General features: G+C 40.4%; 3 non-coding genes across 3 annotated transcripts; all 3 read right to left on the reverse strand.

Annotated features, from left to right (window-relative positions):
• Positions 1–6,856: 6,856 nt before the first annotated feature.
• trnal-cag lies at positions 6,857–6,939 on the reverse strand. Its single transcript has one exon. It is a non-coding gene; the product is annotated as a tRNA-Leu (tRNA).
• Positions 6,940–8,570: 1,631 nt separating this feature from the next.
• trnal-cag lies at positions 8,571–8,653 on the reverse strand. Its single transcript has one exon. It is a non-coding gene; the product is annotated as a tRNA-Leu (tRNA).
• A 476-nt stretch (positions 8,654–9,129) lies between these two features.
• trnal-cag lies at positions 9,130–9,212 on the reverse strand. Its single transcript has one exon. It is a non-coding gene; the product is annotated as a tRNA-Leu (tRNA).
• Positions 9,213–22,967: the final 13,755 nt, after the last annotated feature.

The raw sequence follows: 22,967 nt of genomic DNA on the forward strand, positions 1-22,967 counted from the left end.
AAACGAAACGAAAAATATAGCCTACTCAGGGGTGGATCTAGAAAAATATTCATGGGGTGGCAGGAGATTTTGAGGGATGGCATCCAGTAGCGTGGCGTGGGGAAAAGATTAGGGGAAGCCAATAATACGTCCTTTCTTTTGGGTCAGGGGTGTGGTGGTCAATGTAATAACGTAACCAGATGAGTGATTACAGCACCCGGTATCATTTTACACACATTTGTATCAGATGCAGGACTTGCACACGCCTGTTATCTAACCGACAGGTCCGCACGCACTCTCCAGCCCAAACTCTAATAAGCATTCATTCACAAACTAAATCAGAAGACCTTTAACGTTTTACGTCCGATTCGCTCCTTTTTTCCTCGCTGTACACAGCTCCAGTTTGGGCATTGGCCTGTCATCAGATTGTATTTGTTGTTGCTGCTGTAGCGGAAGTTTAGTACAATTATTTTTGATGAAATACTCCAAATCTCCACCCTCCATAATTGCACTTGCTTCAGTTGCTTGCTACTTTCTAACGGCGGTGAGAGTGGTGCTATCTATCTTCTATCGATTAGATTTATGATTCGAAAATTATAAAAGTAGGGTAGACATGTGGATATTATCCGACTGAACAAAACTTGCATTTATCTAACAGGTTTGTTTTCCACTGACCTTATTTTGAGCTATTTTCCTAAATCCAATGGAGAAATCCCATTGCTTTTTTGTTGAGGGAAACCGAGCGCAGCTTACTTCCGGATTTTAGGACGCGTCACTGCAACACTAAGTTGATGCGATTTGATTGGATTGTGAGGCAAGGGAAGCCAGCCGCCTCTGGCTTCCCTTGGCATGGCCCTGACCAATCACAGGTTGGCAGGGGCATCACGTGAGCCTCATCTGATTGGTCAATCCCTCAAAAAAAATTCACCAAGGGAAGCCAGATTCGGCTGGCCTCCTCTCGCAACAGTGAGTGCAATCTACTGTTTCACCATAACATCTAGAGGGGCGCTGTTTGTTTCACTCTTTGTAAAATACTCAATGAGAATGGGGGAGAGACGGGCCGGCAGCAACACACAGCAAAGGAGAATTATCGAAACAAAACAAAGTGTATTTATTTATTTAAATTATAACTACAATCCGAAAAAACAGGGGAAGCCTGGCTTCCCTTGGCCTCCGGGAGAAAACGCCACTGATGGCATCCCCTGGCAGAAGTATATGCTGATTTAATCGCAGTCATATCAATCAATGTTAACTTGGAAAGCCAAAATATTGATATTTTAACTGAATAACATTAGGTGACATTATTGTGGCACATCAGTAAAGCCTTAAATAGAAATATATAAGATGGCAGACATAATTGAATGCATTTTAACTGGACAATAACTGAATTAGTTTGTTTCACTCTTAGACCAGGGGTACCAAATGTATGCAGACTGCTGCAATAAGTACATTAATTAACTGTCTCATCGATGTTTGTCTGAATTAATATGATAATATTAACAATCATATTATTCCTATCAGCTGTCAATCACTGTTATGATGCGGCGATTACAACAAGTCCTCCAACTCATACGACCAAATGGGTTGATTGTTCAAGCGCTTAACACGACCTATAATTACGTTTTAAAGTTTTCGGCCTCTAGTGCTCCCGTTGAATGCAAATGTTACAGAGGGTCGTTTATTCACAAATAACCCTCTCGAAAATCCTAAATTGTAGGATAGTTTGGCCATTACAACGCTTTTTGATTAGATTTCTAGCGAGAAGTATATATATTGTACTTTTAGAATCCACGTCCAGTCGATATGTAGGATCTATAGTTTGATAGATATTATGAAGATGATTTGAGGTTTCGTCAGGAGAACGTGTATTGTTACGGGTTGAAAACAGTATTTCCGGTCTCGACGTTTTCATAATAAAACCAATGATTAAATGATTTAACAGTGATATCTGCATTCCTCATCCACTAAAAAACATCAGTTTATCCTCGTTAATTATACGACATTTATTGGTTTAAATTGTGTACAATGCTTTTGTGTTTTTCCGTCCTGTTCAAATGAAATCGCTGCCAATCATATTTCCACGCTCGCGCCAGGGCCGGGGGAGGGGTTACAAGGCTCGTGTCTTGTGGTGCATTCACTTGCACTCGGACATTAGAGATTTTCTCTCATAAATGTCCGATGAGCCCAACGACCACTACCCCACCGCCTGATATCATTAGAAAGCGGACCACAGTTTGAGAACCGCTGTGATAGATAACATAATTACATCATGCTCAAGCCCATGCCCTCAAATCTAAGTCAAACAAGTGTAATTTATTTTGTGACAAACGAACGTTTTCGTAGTTTGACGAGGCAATTAATGGCAATGATAACTGTCTAATATGGCTATCTTTTCAGCTAACTTACCAATGTGGCTAACATCTGCAATGTACATTTTGTCAATAATTATTTATATTACTGTACTATTACATGTTAATAAAATATAAAGTTAACTATCAAAGAAATCACATAAACTCAAGTATAAAGAAGAGACCTTGTTGTAAGAAAACACTTAAGGCGAGACACCCCAGGTAAATAGGGTAATTTTTTTAACTTAAAGGTATCAGCTAGAAATCTCTCCAGTTAATTACTTACAATAAGGCAATTGTCTTTTGTATTACAAGTTTTCTGAAATAGCATGTTTAAATATGCAAATGATCCATTAAATCATTAAATATGCACATATTTTAACACATTTCAGGAATCGAAATCTGAACTTTGGATATAGCCAGATTCAAAATTCTTGTTTCATTTTGTAGTCATATTAGTATCTAAGGCTTTTACAGAAGGGATATTGGATATCTCTTTTTATCACTCCATAAATCAGAAAATACTGTCAACAGCCCTAAAATATCCATTTTCGCCATGTTTTTAGGTATACAATGTTGTATAATTCAGGCTACGAATTATATATGAACAAACCCTTCTATAAAAGCCTTCATAATATTGATAGGAATATAACTGGAAGGTTTGGTGTATGTGCGTGCTACTGAAGTTGAAATTTCGAACTCAGAGTAGGAGAAAAAACTCATTTTGAGAAAACGACCTTTAAAGATTGCAGTGAGGCGCTAGCTAAACCCTCCTGTTCTTTGGATGACAGCTTGCGCATCGACGCACTCCGTGAAGGTATTTCATGTTCAGGGTCATTTTTTTAATTTATAACCTTGCTTCGTGCAAGTGACAATAGACCTATCGCTAAGCCACGCCCCCTTTGAAAACTCGGACAAACAAAGCCGACCGTGAATGACTGTTGACAATGGCCGCGGGGGGAGTTCAAGTCAATGTTAGCAGTGGTGGTCACTACATTAAATCTATAACTATAACTGTCCTTGTTGGTCATCATTTTCACTGTTATGCACCTGGCTGACTGTTACGTTACCTTTTTTTGGTTGAGGGTCTGTGTCTTTTCGGAGCAGCACACACGAGAGCCCGGATGGGATCTGGATATTCCAGAGTTGGCTTCCCATCTCTGAAGTGCTTTGAGGTGAAAAGACAGTTAGCTAAAAACACCAGCTAACTAGCGAGGACGAAAAGTCAGACAGCAAACGTTGATGTTGATAACACTGTAGCTAGTTAGCTGGCTAACAAGTTGGCAGCTAACGTTAGTTAGCTGGGCTGGATATACGCTAGCTAGTTGGCAGTCAAAGTCAATCGTTAGCAAACTAATAGTTTGGTCTACGTTTCTAATACATGCCGTCAAATATTATGTCTTTATGAATTGACCTTACCTTTGAGCAATAATAAGTGTCCTTGGTAATTGTCTTCACATTCAGTTGTGTATGTGCTATGTGGTCGACGACACAGCATAATCCACCGCTTGCATTTGTTGAGTTTTCTTTTGGGCTTCGGAAAAGGTACGAAATATACTCCTCCATCCAGTCTTTTAGGGTACCTGGTGTCCGAATTACAGGTACCCCACGCACAGCGTTTCACCATCAGATATTAGCTAGATAATAAACATAGAAACTGAACTCTTCACAGTGGTTTCGATCACAGACGTCTGGTTTTGGTTTGATGCGCCCCACAAACGGCTTTTCTGGTGATGTCCGAGTTTTCTGCCAGGAGGGATTTTTGCTGTGATATTATTGGACAAATTCTATCTGGGGCGTGGTTTAGCGATAGGTCTATTGTTGTCGTCTTCTCTGTGAACGTTTTTTTCGCCGTTCTTTTGGCATTTTGAGATTTCAATTTCTAGCTGAAAGCTAACCAGGAAGTGTTTTATCACACCACGTGACGCATCTGAACGAATCACGTTGTCAGAAATTGACACCAGCCAATGAGATTTCGTTTCTTGGTTAAGACCCCTTTGTGCTTTCACGATTGGTTGCTGATACAAAGGAAATGACCATATTTGGATCCGATGAGATTGTGCAGGAGAGACACAGCTTTCCAGCGATACCTCTGTTGACATGGTGCACACAGCTGTCGCGGTACTTTATGTTACGTTAGAATGCTAACTTTTGGTGAATTTAGGAGAAATCTACAGACGCAAATAGACAAACTATAGTAAAATAAACACTTAAATGTGTATTTTGTACGTTTTCCTTCCAAAAGCCTGAAAGAAAACATGTTATGGAATCAAAATAGCACAAAATCTCAAAATTGACCAGTACTTGAAAAACGATGTTTTTGCCTGCCGTGTCTCGCCTTAACAGATAAACTACAATTTTATTGATCATGAAAATAATAAAAGGAAAGTATGGAAAAAGAATCGGAATTCTTGACTTGGTATCGGTATCGAAACCAAAATGTTGGTATCGTGACAACACTAATCCTAACATAGGAAGTGATGTTATCACATCAAAATGGATTCAAAATTATAAAATACAGACAATATATAATTAGGTTTCAGTCCATTTATCATAGTCAAACAGTTGACGAATTAAAAATAAAAGGTACAGAATTCTGTTATTTAAGAATATTAGGTTGTCAATAGTAAGCTATTTATTTATTATACATTGTTCAGGTATTATTCCTGTATGACATTTATCATTTGAATGTTTTGTAGTCATTTTTTGGTACAGATGTGTTTGACAGTATTGCATAAATGATTCAAACAAAAAAATCTAAATTGCCTTTTATAATAGTCACTTTAAATTGAAAATGTATTTTAAAAAAAACATTTGTTTGAATTGCTTTTGAATCATTATTGCCTTGAATATTTATTTCTTGATTTTACTTTTTCATACAGTAGAAATAATAATATTTGAAAGCTTGAGTGCATGACATTAAGGATTTTGGGAGATGGCCCTGAGCCCAATAGAGATTGCCCTGAAAAATGCGCAAGGTCGAAATGACGCACGAAGGGTTTGGGGGGCCTCCCCCTAGAACATTTAGATTGTTGCAGGTCTTAGATGCTGTCTGGTGCATTCTCTAGACTGAATTATAAGGTGAACCACCACAATATTATATTGTACAATTTCAATTTTATTCTTCATTTCACTTGTTTGTTTGTTCTTGTTTGCTCGCTTGCATGCCCTGCATAGCTAGAAGAAATACTTAAGTTGTTGGTCAAGACACTTTCCATCTGATGAAGGCAAATGCCTTCCCAGATGTAAAAAAGTAGAAAACATTACATTCAGTTATAATTACCAAAACAAACATTAATTACACTATTATGGCCCCTGTTAACAATGTTTGTAATGTTATCTACTGTAAGTTGGTCGAACGAATGCCTCCTCATCCGGAAGCTGACCGAGCAGACCCGAGCAGCAGTCGAGAGGAGCCGAGCGCATCCGCGAAGCACACAAAATGGCGACGTCAGAGTTCCCGTTAGCCGGCAAATCTAAATCTCTTCGGTCAAAATAATTTCCCTTTAGCGCAATACCGCTTCAGTTGCGCCACTTATGTGACAGACAAGAAGAGTATGTGACAGACAAGAATAGTCAATTCTAATGTCTAACACTTAATGTGGAGAAAGAGATGTCCTGTATCGGTTGATTGTGCGTTGATCTGTTGGTAATGCCTCGGGGTTCCGGTGGGCATGTAAACAAATGCATAATGCTGCGCTATACTTTGTGGCCTCACCCAGTTGCATAGCGACACTTATTGTTTAGGTGTCTTTTAATAAGCAGGTAGTCATATCATTAGCTAGAACTAGCTGGATCTGATCGATATGGACATAAACGCGAGTGAAGTCTAATCTGACGGGCGAGAGAGATCAGCTGCAGCTGACGAGTCGAGACTCGACACGCAGCTCTGCATGATCACATGCAGCGGTGAGCGGACAAAACACACACTTCAGGTTAGAATATCACACGTAGTTATTTTAATTACCTCTCAAACTACCTAAACTAGTTATAGATATGCTTAGTTTTACTGTCGGGTCACTCATTACTGGATCCGCGAGCTGCATGATACTGACATAATAGATTGCCGATCGGGCAACCAGCAGGTGAGGCTTCATTGCCCGAGCTAAATACTAGATGGCCCCGGGCCATCGGGCAGTCGTTAATGTCGAGCCCTGTTGACTGAGCTTGAAAACCTTCTCTGTCAAGCTGCAGCTTTCACATTAGGGTCAAAGGTTAAATGTTTTTCTTCAAAATAAAAGTCTCAGATAAAGTCTGAAGTTTGAAGCAGGTTACTCAGGAGCAACATGTTAACTGTGCGTCTCAGGCAGATGATGAAGCATGTGTGTACTTTATGTGTTAATGAGGGAGTTATTCTACTTTACCTGTGTGTCTCAGGAAGGTGAAGTATGCGTTTACGTTTAAGTCATAATAATAATACATTTATTTTGGGGGGCGCCTTTCATAACACCTTACAGGGCATAGGGGCAATATAGGGAACAATTAAAACAGTGGATTTAGTGATCATCAGGGGGTTCTCAAAAGGTTGTTGTCAGAAGTGGGATTCGAACCCACGCCTCCAGAGGAGACTGCGACCTGAACGCAGCGCCTTAGACCGCTCGGCCATCCTGACATAGGAAGTGATGTCATCATATTAAAAACAGATCGAAATTATAAAATACAAAAAATATGTAATTAATAGGGATGCTCCGATCGATCGGTCACCGATCGATATCGGCCGATACTCACTCTCTACCGATCGATCGGTGCTCTCTAAACATGCCAATCGCGAGAGCCAATCGCGAGAGCCGATCACATGACGTAAAATACATGACACTTTTCTCTGTGAGCTGCAAAACAAGCTCGCCAAAATGGCTTCACCGGTCTGGCATTATTTTAAGGTGTCCGAAAAAGACAGTAAAATAGCGGTATGCAACGTGTGTGAAGCAGAAATCCTGCAGCTCCGCCCGCCGGACAGGTAAGCGCAGCGAAACACACACCGGGAGAACCAGACCGCAGTTAATTTCCTCATATTCCAAACGAGAAATTACGGTAGCAAATCACCCGGTTCTTTACGACCAGAACTATTAACGGGATACAAACCGGAGGAACCAGGCATGGAGGGAGGTGGCAGAGACAGTGGGTGAAACTGGTAAGTTTTCGCCTATTTGGGGAGTTTATATATATATATTGCTCGCATAAAATCCCCGGGGTTTTTTGCTTTGTATGTCGGGGGCGGGAGATTCATGTGATTGGTTGTTGGTCGCGTTGCTCGCAAAAAATCCCCAAGTTTTCAGACACGCCCAGCTCCAAGATTTTGAAGATTTTTGAAAAGCTGCTGTGTGGACGTACCGTAAGACTTAGACCTAACACACTTAGCTATTTTATCTACCTCTGGAACAAGCTAACTAGTTATTATAAATATATGTATTCTTCATTGTCGGGTCACTCATTACTGGATCAGTGAGCTGCATGAGATACTGACAGGCTGTCAGGAGAGGGAGAGAGAGGGAGAGAGGAAAAGAGAGCGCTTCCGCTAATTTCTCCCGTGTTATTATCCAAAGTGAATGTAAACTTGAATAATGTACATCATTTGAATGTAATAATTAAGTTGATTGTTGTTTGTGGAAGCTCCAGTGAATGAGCATTAACTGAGTTTTAAACATCACTTTAAATGGAAGATTTAAAGTGATGTTTAAATCTTCCATTTAGGCCCCGCCCACCCGATCGGATCGGCGATCGATATCGGCCGATACTGATTCCGGCGATCGGCCCCGAAATTGGCAATCGGAGCATCCCTAGTAATTAAGTTGCCATTTCTTACTAATTAGACAAAAGGTAAAACATTGTGATACATATAAAGCCATTTTTGTATCATACCTTGTGCTAAATCATAAATGAATACAGTTTATAATTACATTTACTCTCAACTTACAAGTATTATGGGTTTGAGCTTGACAACTCTCACATTTTAAGCTGCATCATTCAAGATATGGTGAAAGGTTAAACATATATTTCTACTAAATAAATAAAAAATACCCGATAATTTACAGTATAATTTAATTTATATTATTATTAAGCCTAACATTCAGACAATAATAACAAAAGGAAAAATGGCTCCAACAGTCTCAGATACCCAAAAACTGAGTGGAAAGGAGGTCACTGAGAAGCTACCCGTCTAGAGTGTCACTAAGGCTATTAATGGATCATGTGTTCACCAACAGCATGTGATTGTTTGCAACTGAGCACGTCTCAAAAGGTTGTTGTCAGAAGTGGGATTCGAACCCACGCCTCCAGAGGAGACTGCGACCTGAACGCAGCGCCTTAGACCGCTCGGCCATCCTGACATAGGAAGTGATGTCATCACACCAAAACAAAATAAAAATTATTAAATTCAACCATAATGATTAATTGACATTTTTCACTAATACAAAAAAAAAGGTAAAACGTTGTCATACATAAAAAGCCTGTATTACAGCATGTGATTCTCACTTGAACATTTTTTATTTAACTGGTTTTTGTTTGTTGGATAATTTTCGACTCAAGTAGGCTATTTATTTATTATACCTTGTGCATAATCATAAATTCATACAATTTATAATTATATTTGCTCTCAATCTACCAGTATTAAAGCTTTGAGTTCGACAACTATCTATTTTAAGCTGCAACATTCAAGATATGGTGTAAGGTTAAACCCATTCCTACAAATGAAAGCCTCAGATACTAAAAAGTGAGCAGCAACCAGTCAACAAGGCTATTAATGGATCATGTGTTCACCAAGAGCATGTGATTGTTTGCAACTGAGCACGTCACAAAAGGTTATTGTCAGAAGTGGGATTCGAACCCACGCCTCCAGAGGAGACTGCGACCTGAACGCAGCGCCTTAGACCGCTCGGCCATCCTGACATATGAGGACGTATAAATCAAATAGAAAATAAAAACATAACACGCATTTACTTTATCGACTTTAAGACAACAACTACGGGAAATTAGTTGACTATCTACAGAAAAGCAGCGTTTAGTTATTATGCTCCAAATATCTGGAACAAACTCCCAGAAACCTGCAGGTCCGCTGCAACTCTGACTACTTTTAAATCCAGACTAAAGACTTTTCTTTTTGCCGCTGCTTTTAATTGAACTATTCACATCTTAAACTGCACTGTAACTTTTATCCATGTATTTTTTCTTTTAATGTTTATTTTATTATCTTTCTTTTTAATGACTGATTTTAAATGCCATTTTCTTAATGTCTTTCGTTTTTTTGTAAAGCACTTTCAATGGCCTTGTGTTGAAAGATGCTATATAAACAGGGCTGCACATAACTGGTGCGCAGGTGCGCATGCGCACCTCCGACAAAAAAAGAGCACCGGGTCATTTGAAACAAAGCGCATTTGCGTACCAACATTGAGAGAGGGAGAGAGGGAGGGAGAGAGGGAGAGAGAGAGAAGGGAAAAGAGAAAAGAGAAAATAGAGGAGAGATGAGAGAGAGAAGAGAGAAGAGAGAGAGAAAGATATTTGCGAGTTGCATATGAACTCAGGGCCGGCCCGTAGCGCTGGCTAGATGTTCTTCTAGGGCGCCAGATCTGTGGAGGCGCTGCGCTGGCAGCTCTGGGAGGGAAAAAAACATTTTGACCGTTGGGGCTCATCCTAATTTTCGGCCTTGATGTAACAATATTCATAATTAAGTAAATGTAACACCCTTTTCACCCCGGTTACACAATTCATTTGCCCTTTACGATGGGCGCTGTAAGTGATGAAAATGGGGGATGTTGGCTTATCTGGCGCCCGCAGCTCACAGCCAAAATGCGAGTGAGCGAGGGAGAAAGGGAGGGTGCACCGGTACCAGCGCTGTTGTTATTATAATCTGGTGCCGTGCTAGCTGCTCTAACGGAGATAAGAAGAAGATGTTTCTACAATAATGTGGAGGGAGAGTCCTCTCCAGTCAGACTGAGGCTGATAACTACAGCTCAGTGAGGTAAGGACTCTGAGTGTTTAGATAGTTCACTTTAGTCTAAGTTCAAACGGTTTGGTCACAATTTATGTAAACACATATTTCCAAGGCACTCCTTTATAATTATTGGGATAAACAGGTTTGAAATCATTCCAATGTATACTATAGGACAGTAACCTAAAATATCCTTTAAAACTGGAGATATAAAAAAAATGCATAAATAAATAAATGTTAAGGTAAAATAAGATATGAATGAACAACACAAATAAAATAAGTTACATTCATTTGTTATTGGCTATGGTAGGTTATTGGTTATGTTCACATACTTATTTGATTACATCCACTTGTCTAAGATGACAACAGAGACTTTCGACCCAAACCCAGCTGTTGACTTGTGGATGCAAGCAGCTAATCGCAGACTCAACCAGAGAGAAAGTAGTAGGCCTACATCATCAGCTACCATGTATGACAGAGAGGAAGACAGTGAGGAGAACAGTCAGGAGGGTAGTGATGACAGCTTGTAGGATTACTGCTCGTACTAATGTTGTCTTGTGTTCACCTCTGCATGTGTGTTCTGTGTTCACCTCTGCATGTGAGTTCAGTGTTCACCTCTGTGTGTTCTGTGTTCACCTCTGCATGTGTGTTCTGTGTTCACCTCTGCATGTGTGTTCAGTGTTCACCTCTGCATGTGTGTTCAGTGTTCACCTCTGCATGTGTGTTCTGTGTTCACCTCTGTGTGTGTGTTCTGTGTTCACCTCTGCATGTGTGTTCTGTGTTCACCTCTGCATGTGTGTTCAGTGTTCACCTCTGCATGTGTGTTCTGTGTTCACCTCTGTGTGTGTGTTCTGTGTTCACCTCTGCATGTGTGTTCTGTGTTCACCTCTGTGTGTGTGTTCTGTGTTCACCTCTGCATGTGTGTTCAGTGTTCACCTCTGCATGTGTGTTCTGTGTTCACATCTGCATGTGTGTTCAGTGTTCACCTCTGCATGTGTGTTCTGTGTTCACCTCTGCATGTGTGTTCTGTGTTCACCTCTGCATGTGTGTTCTGTGTTCACCTCTGCATGTGTGTTCAGTGTTCACCTCTGTGTGTTCAGTGCCGTGTGTCTGGCAAATAAAGTCAAGACCCCCTCAAAAGTTACGGTTTATTTCATTTTAAGGATGAGCACCAAGCAACATCTCCAGGTGCTCCTTTGAGAACCAGGGCAAAAAAGTTATGTGCACCCCTGTATATAAATAAACTTGCCTTGCCTTGCCTTACAGATGGTTTGCTACCAGTGCTGGAATTGGGCCGGTACTCACCGGTACGCAGTACCGGCACTTCTGGTTCTGACCCATGGAGTACCGGCACTTCTTGCTCAGTACCGGCATGCTGGCGGTACTCCGGTACTCATGCACCGTGCCAGTATTCAACACTCTCCCGCCGTTCTTATTAAACATCCATATATATATATATACAGCCGCCCGGTACTCAGTAGATGCGTCATGAGGTGCCGAACGGACATTCTCATCGCTCTAACCGCTGGAGTTTCACAGCGGCTGTCAGCTGTTTACTCCTGACATTCAAACAGAACTTGCTGGAGAGGGGGCGGGGCTTATCTTCTCCATGTAAATACTGTGGTGGAAACGACTATGTCAAAATTAACCTATTTGACCGTGATTTAATAGTAATACACGTTTCAAAATAATAATAATAATAATAATAATAATGCCGAAGTAACAACATACTGAAAACTGTTAGTAAAACCATGTTTTAATGCTTTACGATTTACATACCTAGATGCACGTGTGTTGTGTTTATGCAGTGCAACTCCCACCCAGTGGGTGGCTATGTAGAGTGATAGAACAGAGCAGGCACGCCCCCGAGAGAAGGAAAGCAAGTCACGTCACAAATTAGCATTTCTAAAATGTTAGCGTGGATTAATAAAAGTGCAAAAAGACAGCGGTTGTCGCCGGAAGAAACTTCAAATACAGAGAATGCTGTGCCTGTGTTGGAAATTGTGTCTGATGGGGAGCTTTCTTTGGTTGATCCTCCTGCTCCAAGTTCTAGTGCATTAGCATTAGTACTAGCTCCGCCGCCTCCTCCAGAGCCTCTAACGTTAGCTGCTGCTGGCGCAACTGCCACCACCAACACCGGGCAAAGCGATGCACCTGACTGCTGGACAACGGACCAGGTGCAATATTTTTGCAAGACCAATGCATGGCTCCTTCTTAAAGATAAGAAGCTAGGATGTCGGATATGCAGAGATGTCAAATCTTTGGGAATACACACTGGACAAGGACTGAAACTGTCAACTGAATGGGGTGAGTGTGCAGTGTCTCATTTCGGTGTTGACAAGGGCAAACAACAAGCTAGCCTGAGAAAAAAAAATCAAAGAACATAAAGAATCACAAGCCCATGTAAAAGCTGCTGACATCCTTACATCTGCTTCACGTGAAACTATTCAACATCAAGTGCAGTCTATGCATAAATCTGAATTAGACACCACTATCAGAGTTTTTCGAACGGCATATAAAATTGGCAAACATAGCCGGCCATTCACAGACATGCCAATTGATTTGAATGTACAGAAACTGAATGGGCTGAACGTGGGCAGGGTTTTGCACTCCAATAAAACCTGTGGCGAAATCATCGACCACATAGCTCATGAGCTGAAGAAAAAAATGGCAAAAGACATTACAGAAAACCAAAGAAAACTCTGTGTTTTGGTCGATGAATCTACCACTATTAGTGGTAAAACGGTTGCTTGTTGTGTGTCTACGCTCAGCATCAGCTGATGCTGAGCCCGAAACGTTTTTTTGGGAGCTGATCGAGTTGGATGGAACAACGGCTGATGACATCACAAAGGCGTTAATGAAGTGTCTTGGAAGAGATTTTAACGAGGACTTTTTAGGTCAGTGTTTCGTTTCTTTTGCATGTGATGGGGCTTCAGTCATGCTAGGGAAGAGAACAGGCGTTGCTACCCAGTTGTGTAGTAAATTCCCAAGCCTGTTTGTGTGGCACTGCTCCAATCATCGTCTAGAGCTGGCAGTTGGGGATGTGGTCAAGGAGGTCTCAGGGCTCAATCATTTCCAGATCTTTTTTGACAAACTCTATTCCTTGTTCCATGCCTCCCCCAAAAATCAGAGGCAGTTAGCGCAGTGTGCGCAAGCAGTCGGACAGCGTCTCCTGGTGATAGGGCGTGTTTTGTCCATCCGCTGGGTGGCTTCAAGTGAAAGGAGCGTCAGAGCAGTCTGGGAAAACTACCGAGTGCTTCATGATCACTTCACAAATGCTGCAAACGACACGAGCAGGGATTCCAGAGACATAGCAAAGTACAAGGGCCTGGATGATGTGCTCACATCTGCAACGTTTGTCAGCAATCTGGGACTGATGTACGATGCGCTCACAGAGCTAAGCGACCTCTCTCGGCAACTCCAAAAAAGAGAGATGACACTGCCTACAGCAGATAGGCTCTTAACTCGAGAAATACGAGTTTTTGAATCCATGGTCACCATGCCTGGCCCACACATGACTACAGTTCATACAGCTCTAGCTGAGAAGTCCTTCAAGGGTGTTTCCCTGCGTGAGAATGGCAGGCTTGTACAGATTCATGCAGGTCAGTTTTTCCGCAGTATGGTAGAGAATCTGAGACACAGAATGACTTCCACAACCTCCTCTCATGTCAGCACAAGAGAAATCCCATTACATGGCCGGGAGGCCCGGGACAATCAGCTAATCCAGGACATGAAAGTTATCCATCCTGGAAGTTGGCCTGAAGAGGAGTTAGACGTACAGTATGGGGACGTAGAGGTGCTACGTTTGTGCGAAGTGCTGAAAGTGGACAGAAGAGAGACTGTTCAGGGCTTTCGCGAATACAAGGAAACCAGGGCATCCCGTACACCTGCTGCCATGGAGCCTCTACTGAAAGCAGTCCGAACCATCTCTGTCTCCACTAGTGAGTGTGAGCGGGCATTCAGCTGCATGAACGATATCCTTACTGCAAAAAGGAATGCTCTCTCTGTCAGCCGACTGTCCAGCCTGGTTTTCATTAAATGTAATGGACCATCACTAGGACAGTTCAATCCGGAACAGTATGTGAGGTCCTGGCTGGCAAAGGGAAGGAGAAGTGCTGATGAAAGAGCCTGTCCAGCTCCAGCCCCTGATACTGATGTCCCCAAGGCCTTCTGGAGCCTTTTCTAACAATGTGAAGTATATTGCAAAGCAGCTCACCCAGTGAGAAGACTTTTGGCATAATGTGCCGATTTGTACAGATCCTGGAGATAGAAGGACTTCAGACCAACCAGGGAGTTATCTGATCAGCTTGGTGTTCAATGTAACTCTTTACCATGGCTCAGACTTTGTTTCTCATTTTAGATTGTGCAAATGTTGCATTTGTTTTTACATGTTCTTTGTTCATGCTCTTTATCATTTTTCTGAGTTGGAAAGTTAGATTGCATCATAGTTTACTTTATACATATTTGTATTCTTCAGTGGTGAAGTATATTGCAAAGCAGCTCAGCCATGTGAGAAGACTTTTGGCACTTTTTCGTTTTTCGTTTTCTGAGTTGGAAAGTTAGATTGCATTCAAAATGTACAGAAATACTTAATTTTGTTAAAGCTTTTTATAAAAAATGCTTCTGACCAGAGCTTTGTTTCCTTGTCATTAATGTTGAACACCACCAGAGGGGCTCTCACCTGAAAGGTCTCTGCTTCATGTGTCTTCAGCAGAAGATCTAGACTTTGATTGCTATATTTTCAGTTAATATTGACCTTACTGAGCTTTAGCCATATCCGCTGCCTATCATAAAAAATGTTAAGTACAGTGAACCTTTCTAAAATATACAGTAGTAAAGAGACAAACCCACCAGCATTATAGTAGCCAAATTCTTGTTTGTGGGCTGTATATATAAAATTGACTTGAAAAAGTTGCTGATTTTAGAGTACTGGCACCTTTTTCATTCCAATTCAAGCACTGTTTGCTACACGAGTCAGTATAATGCATTTTAATCATAGAATAGTAATATAAATCCTACCTTCCTCTGAGGACGATTCAATGAAAGCGTGGGCGGTTCCCTTTTAGTGTCTCACATCTGCAGCTCCTGCCAGCACATGAAGACCTGTCGGTTCAAGGCGAGAAAATGTAAAAATAAGACCACGAAACAACGTGTTCTCTCTCAGACACATCCGAGCCATTACATCTTGTCAAAACAAACCCCAAAATGAAGGATATCACAACATGTAAACGTGGATAAATGTTATGCAAACTCCCTTCAAGCTAGGGTTGATAATCCTAAAAAAACTACCAGCACGGTAAAATTAAACCGAACAATGCCAGGCCCAGAGTAACTAGCCTAGCCTCAATTAAGCTAACTAATAGCGCTAGTTTAATTAGCCGCAGGAGCTATACAAACACGTGTCTAGCTTTAGCGGCTAATTGAGCTAGCTGGCAGCTAGTTAGCCGCTTAAGCTAGCGAACACGTTGTGGTAACACTGAATACAACGTCCAAAACATCATAATAAACGTAAACATACCATAAATAATAAACAAGTAAGATCGTACCAACCAGTTTTAAGCTGTTTCTTGAAATATCCGTCGAGGTGGGCAGACTAGTCAACGACATTTTTGTTTATTTTAGAAGCATTGGAATTTATATAAAAGTAACTCTCCCGAAACTATCCTTATGCACGAACAATGTCATAATAAAGCACGAACATGTATACTGTTAGTAGCCTACTCACAGGTTTTGGGTTAATAGCTTCTGGAAAGCTCCGTTAGAATGTATAGCCTGTAGGTGCATGTGTGAAGATCAAGGGCAGACAGGTAGACAGACAGGCAGGTCGCGTGACACTCGACCAACAACCAATCACATGAATCTCCCGCCCCAGACACAAAAGCACGCGGTTTGATTGACTATAGCTTGTACTGGCATATGATTCGATTGGCTGACGTCAAAAGTGTTTTGAACTTTGACTTTTGAAGCGAGCAACGCTCCGCGTCGCTTCCCAAAATGCAGTTCGGCTAAAAGTGACGTCACCCCATTCAAAGTGAATGGGCAGAAGCGTTGTAAGCTTCAACGCACGCCGCTGTGTTGATGGACGTCCGGTGACGTATATATATATATATATATATATATATTATATATATATATATATATTATATATATATATATATATATATTATATATATATATATATATATATATATATATATATATTAAAAGTTGTCCAGTTGTCAAGAGAGTTTCAACAGATTTGAAGATTAGTAACGTCATTTAAAACTGTAACCTAATAACATACACATTTATTTAAAGTGTATTGTGATTGTTATAGCATTTTCAAACCTAACACTGCAGCATTTAATTAACATATTTGTATCTCTGAATTTTGGGGTCTCAGGAATACAAATATAATCTGAGGGTAAAAGTGGATACAATTGTGTCCACTTTTACCCTCAGATTATATTTAATTTAAGTTAATCACCAGCAGGATAGGGGTATTGAGGAGGGTATAAAAACACATAATACTGCACTACTGTCAGTATTGGTTCCATTTCAGGAGTACCAGGTAAAATACCAGGTAAAATTGTTATTTTTCAATTTTTTTAATGGTTTTCAGTGTATGTTGCACATCCGACGAGTCATATCAACCGTGTTTGCACTTTGTATATTGAGTAGACTTGAGGAACAAGCACAATTTAAAGACACATGTGTAGAATCTGTGGAGAATGGAATACAAAGTGTACATACAGGCATGAATAATTTAATAAAAGTATCTGTAATGTCATATGCAGGTCATACGTTGGGGCTATACAAAAAAACATGTTTCCCATTTACACACAGAAGACGTAAAAAATGTGTCAGGAGAGGTTAAGAAGCCACAGGCCATCACAACAACCAGGGGGTTAAGGAGAACAAATTAAAGAAAGAAAGGAACATAAAAACTGAAAGGAAAACTTAAATAAAAATAAAAACATCCAAACATTAATTATTTGTTATTTATCAAGCAAGTTAAGATAAAAGGGAGATATAGCCATGGTAACAGGCCGACCTGACAGCATGTAATAATAATAAAGACCAAATTAAAATGCTTAGACACCATCTTATTGTTCTTCTTTTAATTGGTCTTTAAAGTCGTTAAGAGTCAGAGATGATTATGGTTCTCCTCCCAGTCTCTTCTGCAGCTCCATAGGACCCTTAAATATTTGTAGTCCCCTGCAGCTCATCTTCTTTACATCTCCGCCATGATTGTCTCGGACATGACACATGCCTTTCATGCTGAAAATGTAAATCCTGGCAACCGATCCCTCATCTGCATCCACCTTAACAGAGGTTTAATGAAACTGTAGCGGACGCTCTGGTTTTACGACACCACAGAAGCATCTGGTTGTAGAATCAGAGCGATGTGACAGATCGTTGGGTTTCCACTGATCTGATGTGTTCCTGATCATGAGACAGACAGCTTGTGATTAACATGTGTTTAAAAGAGCAACACAAAAATCTAGTAAAAGATTACGAGAGCGACACAAACACAAACTCACCTGCTCCGGCTCTGGCCTACTCAGCACTAATGACTGTGTGATTGGATTATCCAGGCTTTTAGCAGCCCCACAGCTGCAGCTGACAGAGAAGCTAACCTGCAAAGGCCAAGCTCGGGTCAACAAGGGGTCGCGACCTTTGCATAAGATGAGGCCTTGAGGCGGGACAGCAGAAGAGAAGCCGGCAAGTAGAGATGAATAATGGTGATAGACAGGATCCATTTTCCTAGGAATTCAAAGTGGAGGATGCTGGAATGAGAGGATGGAGAGTGCTGGGAGGAAGTAGAAGGTATTCATTGTGACAGAAGAGCCTCGCAGACACTGCTGGCCTCCTGGTGACTCCACTGTACGACTGTGAACACTAAACAAACCATCCACCGCCGGCTCCACACACTCCCCTTTTTCTCTTTCACACTTTCTCCCTTCTCTATCTTAAAAAAAAAAAAGTCGGAGCCATTACATTTTGTCCAAACAAACCCCTAAATGAAAGATATCATTTCACATGACCCCAAAATATCCTTTTACCATCTGCTACAGCCAGCAGGGATATTTTAACAAGTCCTTAATGCGATGATTAATATTTGGGCCATGTTCATTATACTTTATATTACATCATTATGTCGTCACAGATTTGAAGTTGTACCTGCTGCATTTCTCATACACTATTACAATTTAAATTCCAATTATATTAGATGAACTTGAACACTCTATACTGGCATATCAGTTTCAAAGGCACTAAATGGCTTGCTTGGCATCAATAAAGGTGTACTTTAAAGTGCATTACCAGAGTTACTACTACATGTTGGAGGCACTATTTAAAGCTGCAGGTGTAAATGAATACTAAGATTAGCAGCCTGGGAGGAAATTCCCTGCATGGGATTTGTCTCTGCTTTAGTTTAGACCAGAGGATGAGGACGAGTCTATTATGAGAGAGTGAAAAACACACAATAATTGAAAGAAGGAATATTAAAAAATGTGGCTCAAGTCTTCAGAATTGTATGTAATTTTGATAATGTAGAAAAATATATTTGTAATTATTTGTAGACATTTAACTTAATACAATCTTACCCGGATGGTTCATTGTATTTGTTCTTAAAAAGCTAACCTCACAATGAATGCAAATGAACCATAAACGCTGATTAATATTATATGTATCTGTCCCTGCAGAATGATCATAGTGTAAACTTAATAAGGCCAGAGTTGCTGTGCTTTTTTCCAACAGGAAACACACTTTCAAATGTGAATTATGAGACAGATATTCACTCTCCCAGTCTGAGTGTGTGTACTTATGAATTGCAGCATGGTGGTTTTTGCACCCTGAGCTCTGTAGGTGTCACTCTAACTCTGTGAGCAGCCAACTGTTGCTCTGCCTCACTTCTTTCTGTCTTCAGTACTGAGCTCTAAATCATAATGACTGCAGGGGAAAATGTAACTTTGAATAATACAATTAAACAAATACTACAAACAAAGTGTGTGTGTAGGGGGGCGGGGGCGCATTTGATCTTTAAGGAATACGCAGGAAAAGGCCATTTGACACAAGGCAATTTAAAGTGCTTCAGAGGGGAAAATAAATATATTAAACAAGATGTTACAGAAACATTAAAATCGCAGTACAATCAATAAGAATCATAACTTATTTTTAATCATGTCATTTATTTTATTTTCAAATGAAATGTCTCTCTCCTTTACAAAAGTGTATTTGCTTGTTTCTTGTTGTCTCTGTATTTTAAATGAGAAAACTTCAAGTATTCATCCACAAGTTTGAATAAGTGAAGCTTAAAGCACGACAGCAAAATATATATGTATTAACTGTTGCTTATTGCGAGCAAAAAAACAAACTGTAGATTCTGTAAAGGAAACTTTGGGTAAAATGAATATCTTAATTAAGTTATTTAAATTGAACTGTCTGTAAATATTAGGAATCATAAATTATGGTGTAAAAAACAAAATGTGAACTAGTGTGAATACCCTATGTTCTTGTCCCTTATTTTGTTTAATAGTGAAGGATAGATACGTATACAATTTAAGGACATCTCAGACAAGAACTTATCCATCCATCCATCTTCTCCCGCTTATCCGTGGTCGGGTCACGGGGGTAGCAGTTCCAGCAGAGAGCCCCAAACGTTCCTTTCCCTGGCGACATCAACCAGCTCTGACTGGGGGATCCCAAGGCGCTCCCAGGCCAGCAAAGAGATATAACCCCTCCACCTGGTCCTAGGTCTACCCCTTGGTCTCTTCCCAGCTGGAAGAACTTATGTTTGTTATAAATTAATTCGTAGTAAAAATGTGTAAATCATTATTGATGAGTTGTTTGAATGTTCCTTTGTGGTTAGCTTAATGATGGTTGAAAGGATGATTTACTTCCACGGTCGACTGTTGATTAAATTAGATGTTTAGTTTATGTTTGTTGTGGTGCTTATGCTGATGCTAATTAGTATCCCAATGAAAAGAGAAGAAGACATTTTAGATATCAGTTGTTTTTTTCCAGCACTTTTATTACAAGAATAAAAACGTCTTTATTTTCTCTGCTCGTGCCAGACTAAACTCTAATCTCTATGTGTTAGATAAAAGAAGACATCACTGAAGCCACTGTACGCCTGAACCAAATCCCCCAGACAGCCTGTCAGCGTCGTTGGCATTTGCCCGTCTCGGAGTGATGATGTCAGAGGGGAAGCCGTCTGCTGCACCGGGCACAAAGTGGCACAGACTGATCAGCGTCTACAGGTCGTGAAGGAGAGGAAGCGGGGGGGGGTCGGGTCCTAGCGGGCACACAGGGGGCACTGTCTGCAGCTGAACACACACACACACACACACACACACACACACACACACACACACACACACACACACACACACACACACACACACACACACACACACACACACACACACACGCACACACACACACACACCCACCCACACACACACACACACTCAGAGGAGGAGGGTAATCAAGTACATTTACTCAAGAAAAGTAAGCAAATTAGCTGTAAATATGTACCTTGGTGCCAATTAGAAATAACCTTTCTTGGGTATTTTCCTTTTATGACTCTTTAACATCACTACATTTTAAAGGGAAGTATATTTTCTATTTTGCTACATTTATTTTACAACTTATACTCCAAAATGAAGATTTTTGCATATAAAAGGTTAGGGTTAGGGTTGGACTTTATAAAACGTGATATGTAGTTTTAAATTAAACTCGCCAAACGTTTATACAAGAACAGCTTGGTCGATAAATCAGCTGTCCAATTTTGAGATAAGTTTTTGGAGAATAGAATATTTAAAAAACAATCTCATTTATTTGGAATAATTTAGACTTTTTTGTATCTCTAAAAAAAAAATATTTAGTTATTTTACGTTAAATATTTCACTACTTTTAGCTGATTATACTTGCTTACTTTTACTTTTTGTACAACTCTAATGAAGGAGGAGTTGTAACATAGTATTTTTACAGGTGGTTTTTCTCAAGCAAAGGATCTGAATACTTCCATCACTGCAGCTGATAGAGCCGTCTGCGAATTAACAGCGTAAATCACGATCCTTTTCTTTGTTACAGGAAATGATTTCATCACCTCTCGCTCTTGGAAACCCAAACTTGCTGGACGTTTAGTCGCCTCACCTTGATTGCTGCTTATTTTCTCTTCAATAAGTGTCAGAGCCAATTTGTCCTTATCAGTGTGGAACATCATTTGACAACAATTACCTGATTGCTCGAAACACACTCTTATATCTCCTGAATGCTGGCTTTAAATGCAATCATTTCTAATTTAAATTATAATGATCTTAAATGTACATCCTAATTTCTATTTTTCACGTTTGAACGAGCTACAACATTATCAATAAATTAGGATGTTTCTCAGAAGAGAGCAGGCATCTGATTAATAATATACACAAATATGCTTTATGTTCAACCAGTGAGGAGATTATAAATATGGCTGTCTGTGAGTCAGTAAGGGCAAAGGTCCCGTATCCATTCGCAGCTTTATTGGTGATAGGTAAATGATAAAACATACATTTCTTTGTTTGTTTTAATTTAAAGATAAATCTGATCTCTTCTTCTTTCCACAATTCTTATCTTTTCCGCACCATCACACCGTTTCTCTTCCCACAAGGTTACGCTTTTAGAAAAATCTAAAGAACTGAACAAAATGAAAAAGCAGCGAAAATCCAAAAACAAGGTCAAAGGGGAAGATGGGTTGATACCAGACATGAAGAAAATCTGCATTCAGCACCAAGGCCTCATCTAACCCCCCACCCGCCCTCCTTTTTTAATATCATCCCGCCATCATCCCTCCTCTATATACTCTTTATCTTGTTTTTTCGGCTAAGCTTGCATTTTGTCTCTCTTTCCCTTAGTATCCACTTTTCAAAAATGTCCCTCCTCTTAATGTTTTTATCACTTGTTCTTCCTTGAATCCATTTGCTTCCTCAATATTTTCATCATCTGTCTCCCTCCAGCATCCCCTACTGATCCTAAATGTTCCTATCCATTCCTATTTTCCTCCTACCTCAGCTTTAATTCACTCTTCATCTTTTTCCCTCCTCCTCCTCCTCGTCCTCCTCTCTGTGCAGCTGGTGAGGCCCTTCCATTAGTCCTGACATGCAGAGGCACTGATTCTGTAAAGGTCGTGATCTCTCGCAGCGGGCTTCGCCAGGGCTTAGTCCTACACACTCACACATCTGCGTGCCCCGGGATGCCCACCCCATGCATAACTCACCCTTTACACAACACACACACACACACACACACACACACACACACAACACACACACACACACACACACACACACACACACACACACACACACACACACACACACACACACACACACACACACACACACACACACACACACACACTGGCCGGCACAGACACACACTCACATCTGCAGAACCAGAATTCCTTTATTAGTCCCGCAGCGGGGAAATGTACGGCGCTACAGCAAAAGTGACATAGCAGATAAAAGGGAAGCAAAATAAAATAGCTAACATGTTTATTATAGAGAAAAAGTACATATGAGAAATCCTTTTTTTTTTTTTTAAATACATAAGTATCCATCGCTAAAATAATAATAATAATAATAGCAGCATTTAAATAGTTAAGCGACCATATTAAGGTTTGAGATACTATAAGAGTTTATACAAACACTGACATGCACATAAGTGGATATACACATGGACGCTCATATTCA

This window comes from Gymnodraco acuticeps, unplaced genomic scaffold (genome assembly GCF_902827175.1).
Source record: "Gymnodraco acuticeps unplaced genomic scaffold, fGymAcu1.1, whole genome shotgun sequence".
NCBI lineage: Eukaryota > Metazoa > Chordata > Actinopteri > Perciformes > Bathydraconidae > Gymnodraco > Gymnodraco acuticeps.